The sequence below is a fragment of the Furipterus horrens genome, unplaced genomic scaffold (assembly GCF_987537825.1).
Source record: "Furipterus horrens unplaced genomic scaffold, mFurHor1.1.pri manual_scaffold_11, whole genome shotgun sequence".
In the NCBI taxonomy this organism is placed as follows: domain Eukaryota; kingdom Metazoa; phylum Chordata; class Mammalia; order Chiroptera; family Furipteridae; genus Furipterus; species Furipterus horrens.
In genome coordinates, this window is record NW_028327181.1 from 33,070,919 (window position 1) to 33,095,787 (window position 24,869).

At 40.5% G+C, this 24,869-nt stretch overlaps 1 long non-coding RNA gene and 1 pseudogene across 2 annotated transcripts; both read left to right on the forward strand.

Moving 5' to 3' along the window:
• The first annotated feature begins 2,080 nt into the window (after positions 1–2,080).
• Positions 2,081–5,350, forward strand: LOC149997365 (uncharacterized). 2 transcript variants are annotated; one of them, XR_016507267.1, is made up of 3 exons: positions 2,081–2,135; positions 4,172–4,398; positions 5,235–5,350. It is a non-coding gene; the product is annotated as an uncharacterized LOC149997365 (long non-coding RNA). The 2 variants fall into 2 exon arrangements; XR_016507266.1 differs by having other exon boundaries at positions 2,092–2,227.
• A 1,862-nt stretch (positions 5,351–7,212) lies between these two features.
• The window catches only part of LOC149997366 (small ribosomal subunit protein mS35 pseudogene), a 47,819-nt pseudogene continuing 30,162 nt past the window's right edge, over positions 7,213–24,869 (forward strand).

Consider the following 24,869-nt stretch of genomic DNA (forward strand, 5'->3'; position numbering starts at 1 on the left):
TTATGCTATATGTCTTAATTCTATGCTTTTGTTTTGTGGTTACCAATATGTTTATGTTAAAAACTTTACATATATAATAGTTCTTTTCCTTCTCATTGTATATTATCTTCATTCACTGTGCAAGTTGTCTTTTTTCTACTCTCCTTTTAGTTTTTGTCACAGATTATGTTTTTATGTTTTGTGTTCATTTTCAAATTGCAGACATTAGTTTTTTTTAAATGATTTTTTTTCCACCTTGGCTGGGTGGCTCAGTTGATTGGAGCATTGTCCTGTATACCAAAAAGGTTGCACATACCTAGGTTGTGGGTTTGAGCCCCAATCAGGGCACGTACAAGAGACAACACAATGTCTATCTGTGTGTCTCTCTGTCTCTCTTTCAAATCAATAAAACATATCCTCAAGTGAATATTTTAAAAATTCCTTTTCCCCTTTAACTCCTATATTTAAGTGTTTAATACTCTATTCTGAAATGGAATTACAGATTTGTGCTTCTGTCATCTTACTTAAAATTTTGCGTTCTTTTGTCTTTTTTCCCCTCAGTCAAGGATATTTTTCATTGCCTGTAGAGAGAAAGGAAGGGAGAGAGGAAGGGGGAGAGAGAAAAACATTGATGTGTGAGAGAGAAGCATTGATTGGTTGCCTCCTGTATGTATCCTGGTCAGGGCTTCATTCTTTTGACTTTTTGTTCCAGGTATAAGTGCTCCTTTCACCATTTCTTTCATGTAGTTCTCATGTTAAATTCACTCAAATTTTGTTTTTCTGGGAAAGCCTTTATTTTTCTTAGTACTTAAAGGAAAATGTTGCTGGATGTGTTATTCTTGTCTGGTGGTTTCTTTCTTTCAATATTCTGAATATTTGATTCCACTCTGTCCTGGCTTGTAGGGTTTTTCCTGTAAAAGTTTAATGATAATCTACTGAGGTTTTCTTTGAAAGTGGCAGTCTTTTTTTTTTTCCTCTTGGTTGCCTTAAGAATTCTTTCCTTATCATTAACTTTGACAGTTATAATATAATTCGTCTTAGAGGAGACCTTTTTGCATTAAGATAATTAGGTATCTGGTTATTTTTTGGAATTCAAGGACTCAGCTTATTCCATACGTTTGGTAAGTTCTCACTGATTATTTCTTTGAGTAGGTTTTCTGTTCCTTTTCCCTCTATTCTTCTTCTGGTATACCCTCTATTCTTATGTTGCTATTTCGAATGCAGTCAGATAGGTCTCGTAGTGTTCTTTCATTGTTTTCACTCTCCAGTCCCTTTTCTTCTACCTCAGTCATTTCTAGGTTTCTACGCTCCAGCTCACTGAGTCTTTGTTAAATCTCATCTGCTGTTTCCAGTGCTCTCGAATGCGCTTCTCATTTTATGTGTTGAGTTCTTTAACTCCAAATTTTCTGTTTTGTTCTTTTTCACAGTATGTTTGGTAAAGCACTTCGTTTGTTCATTAATTTTATTACTGAGCTCACTGAACCGCCTTTCTTGTATCTTCTTGAATTTTTTCATAACTGCAATATTGGATCCTCTGCCATTTAAATCATAGTCTTCCATGTCTTTGAGTTTGGCTTGTCGAAACTTTCCCTTCTTCTCTCACAGCTATCTTGTTACCTTTATTATTCATAGTACTGGATGAATTGTTTCTTTCCTGGCATTTGAGGTAGTGAACCACTTTGTTTTTTAAGCAGTGCTTTAAACTCGACAATTCAGCAGGAAGAGCACCCCCTGGCGCGGTTCAGTGGTTGGAGCCTTGTCCCATCATTGGAAGGCTGCGGTCTCACGTGCCAGGGTTGCGGGTTCCACCCCCAAGGGGATGAGGGTGCCGGCTTGGGTGAACGCGACCCCCGTCAGGATGAGTGCAGTCCCCATCTTCGAGCAGACGTCAGGGCCAGGTGCCTACGAGTCAGCCAATGCATGTTTCTCTCCTGCGATGGTTTGCTCTCTCCCTTCCTTTTTCTCTCTAAACAAGCAAATGAAAATGTCCTTAGGTGAGGACAAAAAAGAGAAAATTCAGCAGGTTGATCAGCAGAGGTCTTTCTTTTGCTCTCCAGCAGATGGTGCTGTATTGCAAGTTTTTGTACTTCTGCCCCACTGAGGTCTCGGTGGCCGACGTCACCCACCAGGAAAACTGTCCTGTGTTCACTGAGCTGGTGGGTGTCCCTCCGCATCCCAGTTGGCACCCCCTGCGGTGGACTGTGTGGGGCCGGGGCTCTGACCGACTGAGCGGTGCTGCGGGCCTCCGGTATGCAGCAGCCCCAGCGCGCGGAGGGACCCGGGCCTCGCTGCTGCTGCCGCCGCTGCCCTGTGGCTGCCTCCGCGGGGGCGGGGGCCATGCAGGGGCGGGGGAGGGGGAGGGGGAGTGGAGGCTCGCTCGCGGGGGCGGGGGCCATGCGGGGGAGGGGGAGGGGAAGGGGAGGGGAGGCTCGCTCGCGGGGGCGGGGGCCATGCGGGGGAGGGGGAGGGGGAGAGGAGGCTCGCTCGCGGGGGCGGGGGCCATGCGGGGGAGGGGGAGGGGAGGCTCGCTCGCGAGTCCCTGGCTTTGCCTTCCTGCGAGTAGCGGCGCCCGCTGACCCGCGGCTTCCAGTCCCTGTGCTGCGTGTCTCCCTTCACTAGGCTTAGCTGCGGGGAGACAGCCGCTCTGGCGGGGATGCTGCTTCTGCTCTAACCCCTCGGGCTCAGGCTAGTGTGGGGCGGCAGCCAGCTTGCTGCACGGCTGCTGTGCCCGGCTGGGGCTCGGAGGGGCGGGGGACTGTGTGCCGGGGTCTGTCCCTCCCCCACCCTCGTCTCCTGCCCGGGTCACTCCCGCACGCTGCCCTTCAGTGTGCGGATCTCTCAGGCGTGTTTTATAGTTTTCTGACTTGTGACTTTTAGGAGAGAAACAAAGGGGTCTTCTCACTGTGCTATGATGTTGCATCGTACAAATTTTATTATTTATATAAGTTCAGGGCCTACACAGACCCTAAAAAGGCTTTCCATTGTTGCAAAGTTAGGCTAAATGACTTCCAATATCACTTGTAACTGTGAGGATGTATAATTGAATGACCACTCAAGAAAATTGCAAGATTATTCTATGATGTGGACATTAGTGGAACATTCCATCCCTGCTGGAAAAACCTCTGTTCATTCCTTCAGAGCAACTGCTGAAACACTTGCCAGTTCTCCCCTCAGGGCTGCAGCACCTGGGCTCGGTCCTTCATGCTGCCTATGCCCAGGACCTGATTCTGCGCGCCAGGGCATCCTTCAGAAATACACAGGTTTAGTGAAATCTTAGCTTGTGTCCTTTTCAGGGAAAAGTCAAAGTAGGTCATCTTAGAGCCCACAAGCCTTAGACATTTTGGGTCACCCATTCCACCAACAATCCAGAGAAAGTAAAGCCTCAATAAATTATTCAACATTTGTCCTCAAAGTCCCAGACATAAATTTGAAGAGCTGGGGAGGCATTTGTCTTTCTTGAAGTTTAATACCTCAAATGCTTCTCTTTAGTTTGTCAATACCTTTTTTTTTTTTTTTTTTTTTTTTTTAGCTAAGGCACAGAACCTGAAAAATGTAGTCTACAGAAGAAAAAATAAGGTGAGACAAAGACAATTATTTAAAGGAAAAAAAGTACAACCACTCAGTGCATCCTTTAGAATGTAAGACATGTAGAAGGATATGGGGTGAAAACCATCATTTTAGCTGTCTATTTACAGAGGAGCAGGAAAAAAAAAAAACCAAAATGTGAAGTGACTATTAATAAAGCAGAAGCAACATCACACCCAGAACTTGAGGACCAAGGTCTGAAAACCAACCAAAATTATAAAATGATCTTTTTACTAAAAAGCTCCCAAAGAGAGGAAAAAAATATTATGTGGCAAAACATATAAAAAGTATAGTATTTCATAGGTAAGCTTTTTTGACTTCATTGTTTCTGCTGCCTGTTTATGTTCTGTCCTTTAGTTCATGTTTGTTAGTTCTGTCTCCCATGTAAACTCCAAGTACTTGAGGTAAATCTTCTGATAACTGTCTTAATCTCTTGTCATGCTTATTATGGTCAGCTGGCGTCCCATAGCAGCACTACAAATGTTTCTCCATTTGAAATATTAGTAACAATTACTCTGTATCTTCTTTTATTTGTATGTAAGTAATTATAACTTTTCAAAGCATTTTCATGATGACCACTTCCTTTTGGTATTTGTTTCATGAACAGACCTCAAAGAACAGTACAACCACAAATCCACAAATTGCCTTACCCAGCAATGAAAGTTATGTCCAAAGTGTTCATGCCTTTTGGTTAACTGGTAAGCTGGTCATTCCTACCTCAGGCAAGTGAATGCCCATTCCATCCAATTCATCTGGCTGGAACCAACAGTGTCAGTACTGCAGACAGCTAGTGCTCAAATGACAGGCAACACAGGCTGTGGGAGGATCCAGAAGGTCAGTACACAGGTCTTCTTCATCCTTATAATGTTGCCAGAATCAGACGTCTGTGTCCTTCATGCCCTCCTCAAATAATGTGTTCACAGCATGCTTCCAGCCTAACATTATAATTTAGCATTCCTGGTAAGGCTGCATTGAAAGCTGAATTTTCCACTGGAGCTAGGCTATGCTGACAGTGATAGTAACTGACAGGATATTGAAAGGAACCTGAGATACTGTGTTGAAAATGTCTTGTCAAAGTCAGCCACTCATGATAAGACAAGTGGAGAGTGAGGAAAAATACAGGCATATTGCTGAAGAACTAGCAAGGACAGCTATGTTTTGCACTTATTTCTCTTCATCCCTATCTCCCGAGCTTCCCACTCCTACACATGCTTTTAAGCAAGCTTGTTATTTTGGAATTGCTCTACAACAGTTCTCCTCGGTCTGAGGCTCAGAGCTGCTATAAGGGCAGCACCATCAATGTTTCCAAGCCTGCCAAGAAGAAGCAGTCGCTCCCATGCACCCAGCTCACCCGTTTCCTAAAGCACTTACATAGCACAGGACTTCCTCCCCCAAACTGTAAATCCCTCAGGTGTTTTAAGAACACCCTAATCTTCATTTACCTGCACAGTGCCAGAGCTAGGCAGCAACCTGCTAAAATTAACGAATCTCCTTCTATAACAAAGTTGTTGTTGAAAATCTCTGACCAAACCAGGGGCTGTGCTTTTCAGCTCCATTTATAGCTAGGTGTGATCACACGATTTGTTTTAGCCCATAGAAATGAGCAAAAGCTGTGAATTTTACTTTGAGGCTTTTGTGACATCTGCACATTCTCTTTTGGCTGCTGCCAGGTTCAGAGCAGGAGTTGGAGGAGATTTGTGACAGCAAGTACGTGGGTCTCTCAATCACTGCACTGAAAAAGCTACTATTGACTGGAGACAATTATTGGACTATTAAAAGAGGGAAAATGTACTTCCATTTTTTAAAAGTTTTTAAATATTTTCAGGCCTATTTGTTTCTGGAGTGTGTACTAACTAATACAATAGACTAACAGTGGTATATATAGACATTCAAGAAATGATGGAATATCTAAATAGGACATTTATCCATCTGCCTATGAAAGAGCCTGGTTAATTTTTTTCCGAGGAAGATTAACTATGGATTGCATCTCATAAAATTATATTCAATAATTGTTATTATGGAAATAATGTCAGAATGCTATATGAAATGAACTAGTGCTAGTAAGGTTTTATCTAATCTTGTAGCCATTTCTTCAAATTCATAGATACACATTTAAATTTTGTTACTGTGGGAGGTTGTCATGAAAACAAGTTAAAGCAACATAGTGTATGTGATGTACTGGGATTCCTGGTGCTAGCCACGCCAGCAAAAACATAAAATGATTATATCATACAGAGAAAACTATACTAGGGTTTATGGTATGATAGCCAATTATTTGTCTTTCACCTTCTAAGAACTATGATATTTTGATAATATTGCCAATTCTGGATTAAAAGATTTTAGAATATAGGGGAGATTATTGGTGGGAGAGCATCACACTACCCCCATCTTCCTGGAAAAAATATACAGAAGCAGGGTGGAAAATTACAGAGATATATAGATGGTAGATGATAGATAGAAGATAGATAGATGAGAGAAAGATAGATGATAGATAGTTATTTAAACAAGTAAAATTTGATAGAGTTGATTAATTGAATGGACAATAAATTTAAAGTAAGGAATCAAATTAAGCTCATTCTTAGCAGAGGTTTTGGAGCAAATTTCTTAAGTAATTACCCCTACTCTTCGGTTTACTTCACCAGTCAGACAGAACCATATTAATTGCTTTTCTGTGGACCAGAAGCTAAATTCTTTGCAATATAATTGCTACTTATTCAAATTATCATTATTCTTTAATGAAAATTTACTATTTCAAGCAGGCCTACTTTACATTCCCCAGTGATATTACTGTACTCTCCCAGCAACTGACCGTGGGGCTTCAGCATCCAGGAGCACTAACTGTGAGACAGCACAAATGGCAGGTGGATTGCCAGGCAGCATCACAATAGAAGATAAAAAAGTGAGCTTGCATCCATGAGCTGCAGCAAGCTGGAAAATGTCATTTTTGACAGGCAAGAACAATTTGGGTTGACTAATATTTCCAGGTGTTATTTGGATAAAATAAAAGGGTAAAGATAAAACTCTCCTGACTTCTTTTCTCACCAGAGCCCTTTAAACTCTAAAAAAAGATAACATCCATGCATCCCTACTTTTAGTCTTGATTCCTTTTTTCTGTTCAGCTCATTCTGTCATTTCTCTTTTTACATGCTAATTAAATAATTTCTTCTCCAGCCACAGCCCCGCCCCCTTATTTCATTCAGGAACTATATTGGTCAGGTTCCTGGAGAAGAAACTTAAGCTTTGAGAGCTCTTCCATCCCTGGGACAGCAGGTGCTATACAGGAAAGGGATTTTGGTCCTGAAAGAAGCCATTCCTGTATGGAGGAGTATGACAGAAGGGACGCAAACACTGGACCCCCTGGCAATGGCATGGTCCACTTCAAGTAGGACAGAAAGGCATATGCAAACAGAAGGAGGCATTGCATTCAGTCACCATGCTAGACGGTCTCTGGTGGCCTCTTGACTGCTACTGATGCAAACCAGGGTCGGATGTAGCTCAGTAGACAGAGGAGATCAATAATGCTAAAGAGTAGTGTCTTCAGTAAGAAACAACCCACTGCAAGTTTATATAAAATGGTCTTCACGCTCAGGACTTTTGATAGAATCCCTACATTTGCAATATTGACATTACCACTATGACACTCCCTCCATGGCAGGGGAGAACGAGGAGGAGAGTCAGGGAGAGAAACAGCAGGAGCCAGGGCTGGTACTGCAGTACTGTGTTATCTTGAGCTGAGAACCCCAAACAGTTCAGGGCCCATCTATCCAGTGCAAGGAGGAAACACTGAGGACATGAACTACTTTTACAATGATGGGGATAAACTATACCTCAGTCTCATAAAAGGTCAGCAGGTAGCTAAATAAAGTCATTAACACTAGGTTAAGCAGGAATCAAATTTCATTTAATAACAAATTTATTGAGAATTTATTACATGATCCAGGTACATTTTACTGGGAACTAGTAGACATTATGTTGCTTTCCCAATGTCACAAACTTGTGAGCAGGAAATCCAGGACTCAAACCAAGGTCTGCCTCCCTATAATAATCAGACTGGGGTCTCAACTCCAATGCTACAGAGCTCCACAGAAGGCCCACTTGTAAATACAACTACATACATTCCTAAAAGCCTTCATCATCATCCTGGTCACAATGCTGGGGTCACTGGTGTGCACTTGATCCATCTAGATCACTGATTTTCAACTGTTGTGTCACAAGAACTTTAAAAACATGCCATACCTGACTGTTTAGTCAGGGGCACTGACCTCTTTTCCCTTTGATTGTCAAATAAGATATGACAGCAGCCAACACAATAGCTGTCAGGTATGAATGCCCTGTCTTGAACCATAAACATATAGGTCTTATAACTGGTCACATCTTATTGGTCACATCACATAATAAGGTTGTGTCTGATCGGTTAATTCTTGGTAACAGAAATCCTTACATACAAGTACAGGGACCTGATCTTTTAAAAAGTCACTTTGGGGAAAAAAAGATAGGTAATTATTATTTTTTGTGAGTCAATCAAAATTATATCTATTTTTTCAGATTGACAAAAAATACAGTTTTTAGTGTGCTGCATAAGTTTAGTAATTAATTTGTGCTATGAGATGGGAAAAGGTTGAAAATCACTGATCTAGGTGCCTAAGAGCATGGACTAAACATCTCTAAAGGTGATTAAGCTTTCTGCGTAGAGGACAGAAGAATAAAACAGTGGTATATAGGTATAAAAAGTCAAGCTGAGTCCTACCCAATTTGCTCCTCTCAGCTCAATCTGCTTAAAGCAAACTAGGTTGGTAATTTAAAGCAATAAACTGATGAATTCTACTACTGTAGATTGCTCAAATCTCTATATTTGTGTTGTTCAATATATGACATATTATGAAAACACACACTGATAGAAGAAAGAATAATGTAGGAGGCAGAGAACTAACTCCCAGGATACAAATTTCATATTGGGAACACATTTTCAGAGCCTTTCTGCCTATGTAGATGACTGAGTTTCCCCAACCCTCTTGACCCATTTCATAGATGCTGCACTAATGGTAAAACTGGAAAAAATTCTAAATGAGCAATATCCACTTTATTTTACTTGTAGTTAAAAATTATTTTTCTGTCCTGATCGGTATGACTCATTTGGTTGAAGTGTTGTTCTGTAACTGAAAATATGCAGGTTTGATTCCTGGTCAGAATACATATCTATGTTGAGGGTTCAATTCCCAGATAGGGCACTTTCTGATGTCCAGTCTAGGTATGTACAGGGGGCAACAAATTGATGCTTATTTCTCACATCAATATTTCCCTCTTTCTCCCTTCCTCTCCTAGGGAAAAAAAAAACAATGAAAAAATGTCTTTGGGTGAGGGTTTAAAAATTACTTTTTTGCCTTATGAAGGAAACTAGGATTTACTGAGCAGGTACAATGCATCACCTCCTGTGCTAGGTGATTTCACACCTGCTATCTAATGGACTTACACAACCGCTGTTTGAGGTACTACACATCAGCCTTGCAGCTTATAAAACTGAAGTTAGGGTAATCAATTTGTCTGGAGAAATGCCCTTTATGGCTGCAAGGGGATTCAAGCCTATATTCTTGAGACTTTCAAAGTCAGTACTCTTTCTTCAATGCACTTTCTTAGCTGTCTTTAATCATTTAGGTCCTTGCCACACTGTTGGGTCACCATTCTAAAACTTAAGCAGTCATAGTTCAATAAGATAGAAGACATAGATTTTTGAGCTAAAAAACTAAACTGAGATAAATGTATATCAAAGGAGTTAATGTTTTGTCTAAATTTTTAAATGAAGTGGTTTGCCTCTCTTTTGTATCTTTCACCTAAAATTGAAATGTCGAAGAATCAATTCAATTACTTGAAAGTTTGGATCAGTTGATATCAGGTTTCCAGAGACTTAAAGGGAAGTATTTTGTATATAAAAAAATCATCCATGGATGCTGGCTATTTGGAGGAAGATTTCAGATGAGGGATGTGAGACATGTATGACTACCCTGTCTCCAGGGAAGAGAGGCCCCTTGGCATGATCCAGACCTAAATGAGGGTCCTGTCTCCACAACTGGGTGAAGTTTGAGTGAGTTGTTTTCTTTCTCTGAGCTTTATCCTTTTCATCTTTAAAATAGGAGTAATGCCACTAACCTCAAAGTGGGGCTGTGAAGGCCAAATGAGATGATATGCAGAAATAGCTAAGCATCGTGCCTGGCACATATACACACTCAGTAAATCTTAGTTTCTTTCTCAATCCCTTCTGTTATAGCTGTTTACTGAAACTGCAGCTTATAAATAAGATGGCATGAGGGCATGTACCGTCCCCACTGATGGTCAAGGGAATGAGATCATCTAGGGTGAAAGCAGGAATCAATTTTTTTATTATTCTCATTTTTGGCAGCTTCAGTTAAGTGAAGGAAGAGGGGACTTATAACTTTGCCATTTACAACCAGGGACACACTGGTATTCCTGGCCAGTAGGTGTCATTTCAAACAAAGAACGTCTGAAAATTTGAAGTCCAGATGATGACTCTGGTTTGTTGTGTGGTATAACAGATCTCCATAGTGTGCCATTCAGAGTCTCTCGCCATTTCCTGGAGGTCACAGATGGTGTCTCTCCTTTTAAACTGCCCTACAGTCCTGAGATTTCTACATCTCCATGGTCATTCCCTCCTCCTGACTCTCTTACACTTATGCTATTACCCTGAACTCAGCACTGGCTGTTTTATTTTCTATGTTCTGCCCCAATATTATTGACCCTGAGTGAAAGCCCCTTAGATAGTGTCTATCTGCTTGCTGTCTATAAACTCCACTGTGAAAAAGGGAGGTGTGGAGCATCCATGTGTGTACCTCTCAGCAGAGAAGAGACAGTCCCAGAGCAGGAAGCATCCTAATGGGAATGATCCAGACAGAGGAAGAAGTAGAGCACTCCAGCTAAAATTATTCAAATTTATAGTTTAAAATCATCATATACTTTAATAAACATATAATCTGAACTGAATAAGAAAATTAGCAATTAACTGTAAAATTATCTTTACATGCATTCCCTTTAAAAATTACAATGAAGAATTATGTGGTTGTCTACATAGAATACTCTGCCTCTTTTGTAGCTGCTTTTTTGTATGGGTGAAATAGGATAGTATCTGAGGATTGTCAGATCCAGTGTTGGGTTCTAATTACAGCTGAATTTCCATGTATTAACTCTGTCACCTGCATCTTTGTTCTGCAACCAATAGAGTGAATTACTTAATGTCTTTGAGATTCCATTTTCTCATTTATCGTCGTCGGCAGCCGTCCGTCTCGAGAGACGATGGTGTAGCTTCTTAAGAGTCTATCTGCACCGCTGAGAATGGCTGTGCAGTCCGACTCGGGAGTGACACGGTATCTGTCTCCTCCCGTGTTGAATCGACATCTTACAATGATGCTGGAGTGTTCTCTCCAGTGAAGCTGAAGCTACAGAGCCTGGGCAGGGTGATATGGAGGGTCTGCTGTTGCCCATGCAGCAGACCCCACCCTCTCTTCGCAGCTGAAGGGTCCAAGGGAAAGACGGAGTCAATACAGCTTGGCTTCAGGTGCGCCGCAGGAGTTGCCGGTGTTGACTACAATGTCAAACCGCCTTAGGGACTCTGGCTCCGGATTTTCTGTCGGGGTTTACTCCCTTAGCCTTTCCCCTGAAGAGGTATGCCGCAAGGCAGCGGAGGTTTTTTGGAGTCAGAGTTTTCCTTCTCTGATGTACCCTGACTGGAAGATCGAACCAGCGACACTTAGCTCACAGGCCGACGCTCAACCCACTGAGCCAAACCAGCCAGGGGTATTCTCATTTATAACATGTAAATAATACTGCTTATCTTGCCTGATTTGGGGGTAGATAACTGAAGTGTGTATAAGCCTGTGATATCATGCCCACAATCAGAGTAACTGACATTCATTTATTCTCCTCCTTTTTTAAAGACTGATATTGTCTACCAGTCCATCAATATACATATAGTGTTATCATATGATTCCAATGGTGTATATTCTTAGCTAAACTGTAGTTTCCATGGGGCTGAATCCACTCCATTGTACTCAGCCCAAGGACTTTAGAATGAGGGCTTCACAAATATTAGTGTAATTTGGAACAAGTGAAATAACAAACCTGCAGAACAATTAGTGAATTAAAAGAAAGAATCACAATTTTAAATTAAAATTTTCAGTAATTCCCTCACAGATTATCATTAGTAGTACCTCCTTCAAAAATTATCTATGTCTCTACTTTATGCATGAAAACTAAAAAAGAGAGAGAAGAAGAAAGAATGGAGGGAGGAGCATGAGACCTTTGCCCATTGTCCTTTATAAGATTATAAAGGGTCTTAAGTTTGAGAGGGGGGAATTATTACAGAGCGGGGGTCTCCCCCAAATAAATAAATAAATAGGAAAAAGAAAAAGAAAGTTGGAATTTCAGCCCCAGCTCCTGACCTCCGGGAAGAAGAGAGGGGGGACCAGAGGCTGAGTTAATTATTAATGGCCAATGATGTAATTAATTATGCCTACATATTGAAGCCTCCATAAAAGACCCTAACTGAAGGGGTCTGGAGAGCTTCCAGGTTGGTGAATCCATCAACATTTTGTGAGGGTGGTATATCCAGAGAGGGCATGGATACTCTGCACCCCTTCCCCATATCTGACCCAATGCATCGTTTCCATGGCTGTGTCTGAGTTGTGTCCTTTATTATAAATATACAATAATACTATATTATTATTACTATAATAAAAAGAAATAGTAAGTAAAAAAAATTCAACAGGAAAAAACAAACCAATTTAAAAATGGGCAAAGGACCTGAATAGACACTTCTCCAAAGAGAACACACAGATGGCCAAAAGACATATGGAAAGATGCTCAATGTCACTAATTATCAGAGAAAAGCAAATTAAAACCACAATGAGATATCATCTCACACCAGTCAGAATGGGTATTATCAGTAAGTCAACAAACAACAAGTGCTGGCAAGGATGTGGAGAAAGGAGACCCCTTTTGCACTGTTCGTAGGAATGCAGATTGGTGCAAACACTGTGAAAATCAGTACGGAGATACTTCAGAAAATTAAAAATGGATGTGTCCTTTGACCCTGCCTTCTCACTTCTGGGAATTTATCCAAAGAAACCCAAAATAATAGTTCAAAAGAATATAAACACCTCTATGTTCATCACAGCATTATTTACAATAGCCAAGATATGAAAGCAACCCAATTGCCCATCAGTAGCTGAGTGGATAAAACAACTATGGGACATTTATACAATGGAATACTTCTTGGCTGTCAAAAAAGAAAAAAAATTACCCTTTGCGACAGTATGGGTGGACCTGGAGAACATTATGCTGAGTGAATAAGCCAGTTAGAGAAAGACAAATACCACATGATTTCTCTCATATGTGGAATCCAGTGTTCAAATGGAACTAACAAGCAAAACAGAGACAGACTCATAGATAGAGAGCAGGATGATAGCTATGGTGAGGGGGGATTTAGAGGGTAGAAGGATCGAGCAAAAAGGTAAAAGGACCCTTGGACATGAACAGCAGTGTGGTGATTGCAGGGGGAAGGAATTATAAGGGGGCTAAATGGCAATGGAAAAAATACAATTAGAAAAGTAAATTAATTTTTATTAAAAACCTGACTGATAAATAAATACATTTATGCATTTTATAATATTATTTCAGTTAAAATATGGAACCCAAGTTAGAATAGACAAGACTTTCTCTTAACAATTACATAATACCAAAATAAAAGCAGTCTAAGAAGAAAAAAAAATCCTATATATTATATGATATATAGTTTTGGAACTGAGAGACACTGAGAAGATTTCAATGTTATTACAATAATTAATTGGATTCACTAAAAATTCATTTAGGCTTGAGTATTATAAAAATCATGCTGGTATAATTTAAAAGTCACATTAAAAATTTTATCCTTCACTAAATTTCTATCTCCTCTATCATGGGAAACATTTCTCCAATATAATTTTTCTATTACTATATATTCTCCAGCCCTTTCTCTTTTTCAGCCCCACCTTCAGTACTTTAAGTTTTAAAAAAAAAGCAACACATTACATTTCTACAACAATGATTTGCTCTGATCAGTTTTCCATTACAAATATAAAATGATAGGTAAATGACTACTAAATTTAAAAAATAAGTGCTGCACAAAACTAAATTCAGAGCAAGAAATTTACTTCCATGACAGAACACTTTACCTTGGTATCATAACTGAAGTCTCCTTTTCTGATGTAAGCAACAGACCATCATCATTGTCAGGTTTGCTGGAAAAATTAGTTAAAACAGCCAACAAAAATGAGTTTGCTTATTTAAAGAGCAACCAAAAAATTGTGTGGAAGTTCAATTATCTGTGTATTAAATGAAGTTTCTTGATATAATAAGAATTTGGCTTATTTTGAAAAGAAAAAGAAAGAAAAAATGGAGGAAGAGAAGGAAGGAAGGAAGAAGGAAGGGGAAGGAGGGAAGAAATGAAAGAAGGGAGAGAGGGAGGGACGGAGGGAGGGAGGAAGGGAAAGAGGAAGACAACTCCTGGAGCTTCCTATGTCAAACAGCAGGTGCTGACCACCCATCTCAAACAGAATGCTCATAGAAAACAAATCAATTTCACTATTAACTACTGCTAAAGATAACGAAGAAAGAAAATATGATTGGAAGAAGGCAGAGGAGAGAATCTTTAACTCCCACAGCTAAACAAAAATGACTTTGAATTTCACTATACTTTAATATTATCAGTGTTACTGTTACACTCCAATGATGAAACACATGGAAAGCTGAGAGTGTATCTTTCCTGTTTTTCTCAAACAGATCATAAACAGACAAAATCTTTGCTTACAGAGCACCTACTATATATTTGCAGCTCAGCAGCTGAGAAACTAATTCAGCTCAGCTTAAGAACAGTGGGATAAAGACTGAGCTATGAATAATAATGCTTGAATTAAATGCTTATTTAGAAGGAAGGAACAAGCAATCTATCTCAAAAGGAAGGAAAAAGGCATCACCCCACCTCTTTCTGAGAGGGACAACAACTGGACATCTCCTCAAATGAAGTCTTGTGTGTGTGCCCAGCTGTTGCTGAGGGGGCCCTTGAATGGTGCGGGGATAAAAGGCCTTCTGGAGGTCCTCTGACCCCAGTCATCCCACGGGAAATGAGCAAGGGGGCTGCTGGCTGGAAGACAAGCAGGCACAACCTTGAGAAACCTTGGAAATTACCTGAGGTTTACCCACACTTCACAGGAGGCAGATCTCTCCTGGCTCTGTCAGAATTCAGTGCTTCTTGGATATTAAATAAGCCAGATGCAGAATGGACATCAACTTGGCCTTTTGTCATTCCAAGGCCCCAGAGTGGGAATCTATTCACTGGGGCCCCCAATAAGAACATGTTTTTGAAGACTACTATGTTCAAAAATGAAAAGGGAGAAAAAGAAATGAATACAAGGCAGCATCATCAATAGGTGAAACCTCACTTTTCCCTGGATACTTGAGACAATTTTTGTTTTCCAAATTTGACCAAAAAGTACTTCTTTCTCCAGAAAATATGAATTCCTGGGGTAAATAAGTAGTATCTGCTCTTCAACAGAGATTAAAGCTAAAAGACTCAAAGGTTAAGAGCTTCCCTTTTCAGGCGCCCTGAGGAAAGTAAATTAGCAACTTGAGTGGTGGAAAAAAGAGAAGGGGGGGTCAGAAAACACCTGCTTTGTACAATGAATGTTGTGGGATGGGGGAAGCACAGGCTTTAGATACAGCATATATTCATTGGAGACCTGATTTTGCTATGTATAAGCTGAGTGACTCTAAAGAAAGTCACTTAACTTCTCTGAGCACCAATTTTCACTGCCCCCCAAGATGAGTCTACCAATGACTCCTTCATTGAGCTGTTTGAGCATTGAACAAAGTAATTATGAGCAGCCAGCACAGTGCCCGGTGTATAGAAGGTGCTCCATAAAAGTATGTTCCTTCCACTGTTCCCCTCTCTCAATAACCTAATTCTCTACATAAGACAATAGATGAAATCCTTACTATTTCACACTTGTGAAAACCCATTTATCATGAGGGTAAATTATTTGCCCAAACTTCACAGGAGGTAAAAGTAGAGGTCAAAATCCAGATTTCCCTGATGCTGTTGTAGGCTTTGCTGTTTGATTGACACTATAAAAATTACCCAACATCAAATCTCAGAAAGGTCCAATAATGGCCAGGCAAAAGAGAAACCTCAGAGTCAGATACTAGTGTAGCATGGCTCACCTCTTACAAAGGTCTCCATTGGGAAGACTGTAGTTGTGACTGCCTCTGACACATGGCTAAAACTTATCCCAGAAATGTGTGGGATGCACACACTGAATTCAAAAACGTGCAAAGAAATTGAATAAATATTTATTTCAAGAAGACATACAATGATCAATCATCACATGATAAGATGCATCACTGATAATCAGGGGACTCAAAATCAAAACAATGAAATATCACCTCACACACATTAGGATAGTTACTCTAAAAACTCAGAAAATAAGTGTTGCAGAAGATGTGGAGAAATTGGTACACTGGAGCACTATTGATGGAATGTAAAATGATGCAGCCAGTGGAAATTGTGTGGTGGTGCCACAAGCACTTAAAAACAGAACTATCATGTGATTCCACAATCTCATTTATGGGTATGTACCAAAAAAAAAATGAAAGTAGGATCTTGAGGAAATATTTGTACATCCATATATATAGAAGAATTATTCACAATCACAATTGCCAAAAGGATGAAGTGATCAAGTGTTTATCAACAGATGAATGAGTAAAGAAAATATGGTCTATACATACAAAGGAAAGTCTGGTACATGCTACAATATGGCTTAATGTTGAGGTCATTATACTAAGTAATATAACAACAAATACTATGTAATTCAGCTTATGTGAGGTACATGGAATAGTCAAATTTACAAAGACAATGTAGAATGGTGGTTGCCCAGGGCTGCAAGCAGAGAGAAGTGAGAGAGTTGTTATTTAATGAGTACAGGGCTTCAGTTCTGCAAGATAAAAAGCTCTGAGGAAGAATGGTGGTGACGGTAGCACAACAATATTTATGTCTGTAATAGAACTGAACTGTGCACTTTAAAATGGTTAAAATGAATCAGCAAGATGGTGGTGGAGTAGGTGGAAGTTACCCTTGTCTCTTCCAAGGACCACATCAGAGTAGCAGCTAAAGTACAAAATAATCCAACCTGAGTAACCATCTGAAAACTAGCTGAACAGAAGTCCTACAACTATTTAGAAAGGAACTTTTATCAAGACTGGTAGAAAAGGCAGAGACATGAAAGGAGCTGGCCCTGTATCTATGCGTGATGGATGAGAAGCCAAAGGTAGATATCAGCTGGGAAGGTTCCCCTGGAGGAGTGAGGGGCCCCATCCCCAAGCCAAGATCCCTCACCTGGAGCACTAGAGAAGGGAAGAGGAGCCCACACAATATCTGGCTGTGGAAATAAGCAGGCTTTCCCCCATCTTGTTGAGAAGCAGGATGTCCTCTTGAAGGACAGTGCACAGGATCTCAGTGAAGGCACCCATTCTGGGCTCCAACAGAGGGATAGAGCACAGAGTGCATTGGAGTCCTAGAGGTAGGAAGTGAGTGTATGGCTGCAGAAAGAGGGCTGGTGTAACAGCAGCAAGTGTACCTGTGCTGGGTCTCAATTCCACATCACCTGTGACACCTTATTCCCTGAGTTGAGCATCCCCCTCCATACATCAGCCCAAGAAGTGGCACAGCCCCTCCTTGCTGCCTCCTGGAAGCCCTGCTCAGCAAGAATCACTCCCAGTGGAGAGGCTTCTGGCAGACTCCAGCCTGGACCTGTGGTGCAGACCTTACTGAGTAGCTCTTGGGGAGGTTCAGGCAGAAGCACTGCCAGGATCACATAAGAAGATACTGAGTAATGGGGCTGATGGGAAGGGCCATTTTTCTCATTCACCTGAGAAGTGCCTCCATTCTGTGTGGAGACCTTGCTCCACATGGCCAAACCTTGGCTTATTTAAGCATGATGAACTCTGCTGGTCTCACACTGACTACTTTTAGACACAGCCTACCACAAAGGTCCACCAGTCTCAGGAAGGTGGCAGTTGACCTTGTGCCTTGAGATTTTGCAGAGTCAGCTCAGACCCAGCAATGGCTCTGAGTTTGAATCTGCATCAGTCTGCTGAGTACCATTCATCCCTACCTAATGACTCACTAAGAATCTGCCTTAAGTACTTGTGCATCTACTGAGATGTTTCCAGAAACAAAGCCTAACAAGAAGTCAGCAGGTGAAGGTGGATCTTGAGGTGCCTATTGCCTTTTGCTGACCTGCAGCTACTAGCTCAAAGATGATGGAAGCTGACCTTGGTATGCAATTTGGCTTCTCCCATACTGTCCCAGGCCCAGAACAGGCAGTCACAAACTGCAAATCACTTGGTTGCTCCAGACAGGTAGCCCAAAGCTAGCTACAGGTTACAGGCTGCATGTGACATTGATCTGTACCCGAGTCCATCCCAACAAGCATTAAAACCAATACTTCAGGTGCCAGTCTACAGATCACATGATGGCACAACCCAATAGCTCCACAAGTGGTTTGTAGGGAACCGCTCCTTGTGGTTTAGGGAATTATAGCCCTGGCCAAGCATGACCTGCTACCAGCACTCTGGCTGTGCTTGTCTTTAAGTCTCAACATAAAGCTGTGTGTGGAACATAACCAAAAGCCACTCAGAGGGTTTTGGTGGGAATTGCTTATTATGTTTTAGAATTTGCTCTGCTTATCTTTTAATATAACATAAACAATCTCTAACAAGAAATGTATGAAACCTTGCACCTAATGCCACTGTGGCATCAAGATGTTTGATAGACCCTGACACAGACTGGTCACTGTGCTCTCTGTACTGGTACATGTAATCTGTTATTGTCAACTGTAATCCAAATGCCTAAAGCTATTGATGATTCATGAATTTTGACCTTGAATCTCTCATATGTATTCTCCTCAATATAAGGCATGAAGGACGGAGGTCTGATTGCTGTTCTCCACTAGAGAGAGCAGTCAGCTTCCTTCCCCCAGACATAATAAAGTGTCTTGGGTAAAAGTTTGTTCCGCTGTGGTCACAAAGCCTCTGCTGGACAGAGCAACTTCCAACTGAGCCTATGGTGTGTGAGGCACCTCCGCCATAGTGGCCAACCCAAAGGGAGATCTCAATAGAATGAGACCATGCTAAGAGATCATACACTGTGATCATGGACGCTCCTCATAGCCAGTCAGCCTAAATGTCAACCCCACCTATGGATGAGCAAACATAAATTAAAACACAACTACAACATGAGAGCTCACATAATACACCTGAGACTTTCCTGGAGCACCTAGCTCAGGTGATAAGGGATACTGTGCCACCGAGTCCCATAAGACACCTACTACATATGGCCACAATAATAAGACTGGGAAATATAGTATATCTACCTAATACATAGAAACAAATGCAGAGAAACAGCCAAAATGAGGAGGAAAGGAAACATTACCCAGTAAAACAACAGGAGAAATCCCAAGAAAAAACGAAATGAAATGAAGGCAAGTGAGCTACCAGATAGAGTTGAAAACAGTGGTTATGGGGATGGTAAGATAACTTAGGGGAAGAATAGATGAAGTCAGTGAGAATTTAATAAGTCAATAAGAATAAAATAAGATATAGAAACCATTAAAAACAGTAAAAAATGAAGAATGCAATCAGTGAAATGAAGAATACACTAGAAGGCAAGGTTGAGATGTAGGTAAACCTGGCTTGCCTTCTTGAACAACCAAATCAAAATTACAACTAAACTATAGAACAATAATCACTCAGAACCATCAGAAATTGAGTTAAATGGAAGTCTTACAACTATGAAATTAAAGAAATCACGTCCATCCAGACTGGTAGGAGGGGCAGAGATGTAGAGATGCAAAATGGGCTGGTCCAACACCTACATGTGGTGCATAAAAGTTTGGGAGGGGTATGCCAGGAGTGAGGGGTACCAGATTCATATGAGGCCTCCCAACCCAGGGTTCCAGTGCCAGGAAGATAAGTCCCCATAACCTTTGGCTGGAAAAACCAGCAGAAATTGAGTTGGTGGAAGAAAGAGCTAAATTCCCAAGCAGTTCCTCTTAAATGACCTGATATGGATTAATTCAGGCTCAGTCTCTAGAGCTCTAGCACTGGGGTAGCAGCTTGAAAGGCACCAGTGTCATACAAGAGGAACTGAAGTGTCTGGCATCAAGGCTGGAGCTGGGGACAGCTTTCTCCTAAAAGGAATGATGGACAGAGGCCATTGTTCCTTTTCAGAACGCTACCAGCACAGAGTCACAGAGCTGGCAGGTGGGAGCCATATCTGAGATTCCATCAACCTGGCTTATGCTGATTGCCCTGCTCTGTTTCCATGAGGTTCTGCCCCACTTAAATTAAGGGCCCACCAAAGCTGTTAACAGTGGCTTTTTCATATGAATGGTTAGTATTGGTTCACTCTTCACACCTTCCTAAATCCTACCAAAGAAGCAACAGCCAGCTGCAGTGAGCCCCCAGCCCCTGTATCCCTTTCTAATTGGCCCAAGGCTCAGCACTAGCAGCAGCCAGCCAGCCAAGGTTCACAGCTTGGCTGCTCCTTGGAATCTCCAAGACAAGCACAAGTAGCAGCTATCTGCAGACTGCTTTGTAGCTCATGCTGGGTGGCCCCAGGCAGAAAACAAGTGGTGGCTGACCTTAGCCTGTACCACCCAGGAAACCCCAGAGCCTGCACTCACAGTGGACAGCTACAGACCATGTCAGCATACCACCATCCTGCCCCTGCACAGCAGATACTATACAGAGGGAGGATGTTGGGTCAGTGGTCACAGCTAGTCTTTGAAGCTGACTGGCCTGGAAAAGTCCCTCCCATTGACCTACCAAGAAAAATCAAGGCTCAACTACAAGAGGAGGGTGTACTCAGCCCACGTGAAAGCCACAACTCGAGCACCCAGTTTGGATGATAGAGGAAGCTGTTCCACAGGACCCAACAGGACACTTACTACATTTGGCCATGCTACCAAGACAGGGAATTATAGTAGCTCTACCTAATACATTAAACAAACACAGGGAGGCTGCCAAAATGAGGAGACAAAGAAACATGGCCCAAATGAAAGAAAATATCAAAAATCCATAAAAAGAACCAAACAAAATGGGATAAGTAATCTATCAGATGCAGAGTTCAAAACACTGGTTATAAGGATACTCAAGAAACTTTGTGAGTACCTCAACAGCATAAAAAAGATTAAGTCATAAATGAAGGATGCACTAATTGAAAAAAAGAATAATTTACAGGGAATCAACAGTAGAGTAGATAAAGCCAAGAATCTTAAAACAATCCATCAGAACAAGAAGAAAAAAGAACCAGAAAAACAAGGATAGTTTTAAGAAGCCTCTGGAACAACTTCAAGCATTCCAACATTTGCATCATAGGGGTTCTTGAAGAAGAAGAGAAAGAACAAGAAGTTGAAAATTTGTAAAAATAGTGAAAGAAAACTTTCCTAATTTGGTGAAGGAAATAGACATGCAAGTCCAGGAAGCACAGAGATCCAAAACAAGATGTATACAAAGAGGTTCATGCCAAGACATATCATAATTAAAATGCCAAAGCTTAAAGATAAAGAGAGAATCTTAAATTAAGCAAGACTTTCCCGGAGCGCCAGCGCGGCAGGCCTGAGGTTAGCTCCCCGGCCGCCTTGGGCGATCACAGGCATGCGTGCAAGTGCACCTTGCTTAGCTCCAACAGGCACCAAAGGAACGTGCCGTGAGGGGGCACACCACTGCTGCAAGGAACAGGAACCTCTGAACCGCCTCGTTAGGCCCCCTGTGGACACAAAAAAACAAGACAACACACAAAGGCTGAACTGACATCTCCACAAAAGAATTCAAGACAAAGTAGATAGAGTGACTCTCAATCAACTAGCCAGAAGGAAGATCCTAACAAAGAGCATCTGAAATATAACCAGACAGCATAAACAAATGACATAAAGGGTACCCCAAGAACATCAGGCTCAGGAGATCAAAGAGACTGCACCACTGAAACCCCCAGATCTCCCATAAAGAATCTCATACCACAAAGGTGGGAAGTAAAAGCAGACAAATCCAAATAACAAAAACAAGCAAGAAGAATGCAACATGGTAAGACACAGAAATAACCTCTCAATTAAAAGAAAAGAGAAATCGCCAGAAAGAGAGGTAGATGGAATAGACATAGCCCAAATGTCAGACATGGAATTCAAAACATTGGTGGTGAAGAAGCTCAATATACTCGACAACCTTAAAAACAACTATGACAACCTACAAGGAAGTTACCAACAGCTCCAAGAAAATTACAGGGAACTTGCAGAGAACTACACCAACATAAAAAAAGACATAGAAACTATCAACAAGAACCAGGAAGAAATGAAGAATGCAATCTCTGAACTGAAAAACACAGTAGAATCAGTCAAAAGCAGACTAAACGAAGCAGAGGATAGGATTAGTGAGTTAGAAGATAGCGTAGAAAAAATTCTCAGACGATACAGCAAAATGAAAAAAGATTGAAAAAGTATAAAGAAGAGGTAAGGGAATTACAAGATAACGTAAGGAAGAACAATATAAGAGTAATTGGAATCAAAGAGGGATCAGAGGAACAAGGAATAGATAAAATGATAGGAGAAATAGTGACAGAAAATTTTCCGAACCTGATGAGAGAAAGAGTTATGCAAGTCCAGGAAGCACAGAGAGTTTCAATGAAGAAGAACCCAAAAAATCCCACTCCAAAGCACATCATAGTTAAAATGGCAACATTCCAAGACAAAGAGAGAATCGTAAAAACAGCACGAGAAAAACAGCAAATAACTTACAAGGGAGCTCCAATAAGGCTATCGACCGATTTCTCAACAGAAACACTACAAGCCAGAAGGGAATGGTCAAAAATATTTCAAGCAATGAAAAACAAAGGCCTACAACCAAGAATACTCTACCCAGCAAGGCTCTCATTCAAAATGGAAGGTGAAATAAGGAGTTTCTCAGACAAAGGAAGACTAAAAGAATACATCTCCACCAAACCAGCAAGAGATGCTAAAGGGAGTGTTCGGAGAAAAAAGAAGAAAAAAAAAAAAAAAAAAAAAAAGAGGAGAGGAACAGAGGTATAAAAGGAAATGAATAAATACACGTCAATAATAACCTTAAGTGTAAATGGATTAAATGCTCCAATTAAAAGACATAGGGTAACGGAATGGATAAGAAAACAGGACCCACATATTTGCTGTCTACAAGAAACACACCTCAAAACAAAAGATTTACACAGACTGAAGGTAAAGGAATATTTAAAAGTATTCCAAGCAAACGGACATAAAAATAAAGCCGGGGTAGCAGTCCTCATATCAGACAAAACAGATTTCAAAGCAAGGGCAATAAAAAGAGACAAAGAAGGACATTTCATAATACTTAAAGGAACAATCCATCAAGAAGATATAACACTGATAAACATATATGCACCCAACATAGGAGCACCCAAATACATAAAAAAAAAATACTAGAAGACCACAAGAAGGATATTAACAACAGCACACTCATAGTAGGGGACTTCAACACACCATTATCAACAATAGACAGATCATCGAAGCAAAGAAACACCAAGGATATACAGGCATTGGACAACACACTAAACCACACGGACTTAACTGATATATATAGAACTTTTCACCCCAAAGAAGCAAAATATACATTCTTTTCAAAGGCATATGGGACATTTTCAAAGATAGACCACATGATAGGACACAAAACAAGCCTCAACACATTCAAGAAAACTGAAGTCATATCAAGCATCTTTTCAGACAACAATGCCTTGAAACTAAAAATCAACCTCAGAGAAAAAAATAAAAGACATCCAAACTCATAGAGAATGAATAACACGCTATTAAATAATGAATGGGTTAACAATGACATCAAAGGAGAAATCAAGAAATTTCTAGAAACTAATGACAGTGAACACACAACAGCCCAAAACCTATGAGAAACAACAAAAGCAGTCCTAACAGGGAAGTTCATAGCAGTACAGGCCTATCTGAAGAAGATAGAAGAATCTCAAATAAAGAATCCAATTCTAAAGCTTCAAGAACTAGAACAACAACAACAAAGATAGCCTAGGGCAAGAAGAAGGAATGAAATGATCAAGATCAGAGCAGAATTAAATGAGATAGAGACTAAACAAACAATCCAAAAAATCAACAAAACTAGGAGCTGGTTCTTCAAAAAAATAAACAAAATCGACAAGCCTCTAGCCAGGCTCATCAAGAAAAAAAGAGAGAAGACCCAAATAAACAAAATCAGAAATGAAAGAGGAGAAATCATGACTGATACCACAGAAATACAAAGGATTGTAAGAAATTACTACAAACAACTGTATGGCAAGAAATTTGACAACCTAGAAGAAATGGACAAATTTCTAGAAACATACAACCTTCCAAAACTGAATCAAGAAGAAGTAGAAAGTCTCAACAGACAAATAACAAAGAAGAAAATTGAAACACTAATCAAAAATCCCCCTGCACACAAAAGCCCTGGACTGGATGGCTTCACGGGCGAATTTTACAAAACATTTAGGGAAGAACTAATTCCTACCCTCCTCAAACTATTCCAAAAAAATCCAAGAAGAGGGAAAAATCCCAAACTCTTTCTATGAAGCTAGTTTTACCCTAATCCCAAAACTAGGTCAAGACACAACAAAGAAAGAAAACTACAGGCCAATATCACTGATGAACATAGATGCTAAAATCCTCAATAAAATATTGGCAAACAGGATCCAGTAATACATCAAAAAGATCATACACCGCGATCAAGTGGGATTTATCCCAGGGATGCAAGGATGATTTAATATTCGCAAATCAATAAATATAATGCATCACCTAAACAAAATGAAAGACAAAAATCACATGATCATATCAATAGATGAAGAAAAAGCATTTGATAAAGTACAACACCCATTTATGATGAAAACACTCATCAAAATAGGAATAGAGGGAGCATACTTTAACATAATTAAGGCTATATATGAGAAGCCTGAAGCCAACATTATACTCAATGGACAAAAACTGAAACCATTCCCCCTGAAATCAGGAACTAGACAAGGCTGTCCACTCTCTCCACTCCTATTCAACATAGTGTTGGAAGTCCTAGCCACAGCAATCAGACAAGAAAAAGAAATAAAAGGCATCCAAGTTGGGAAATAAGAAGTAAATCTATCATTATATGCAGATGACATGATAGTATACCTAGAA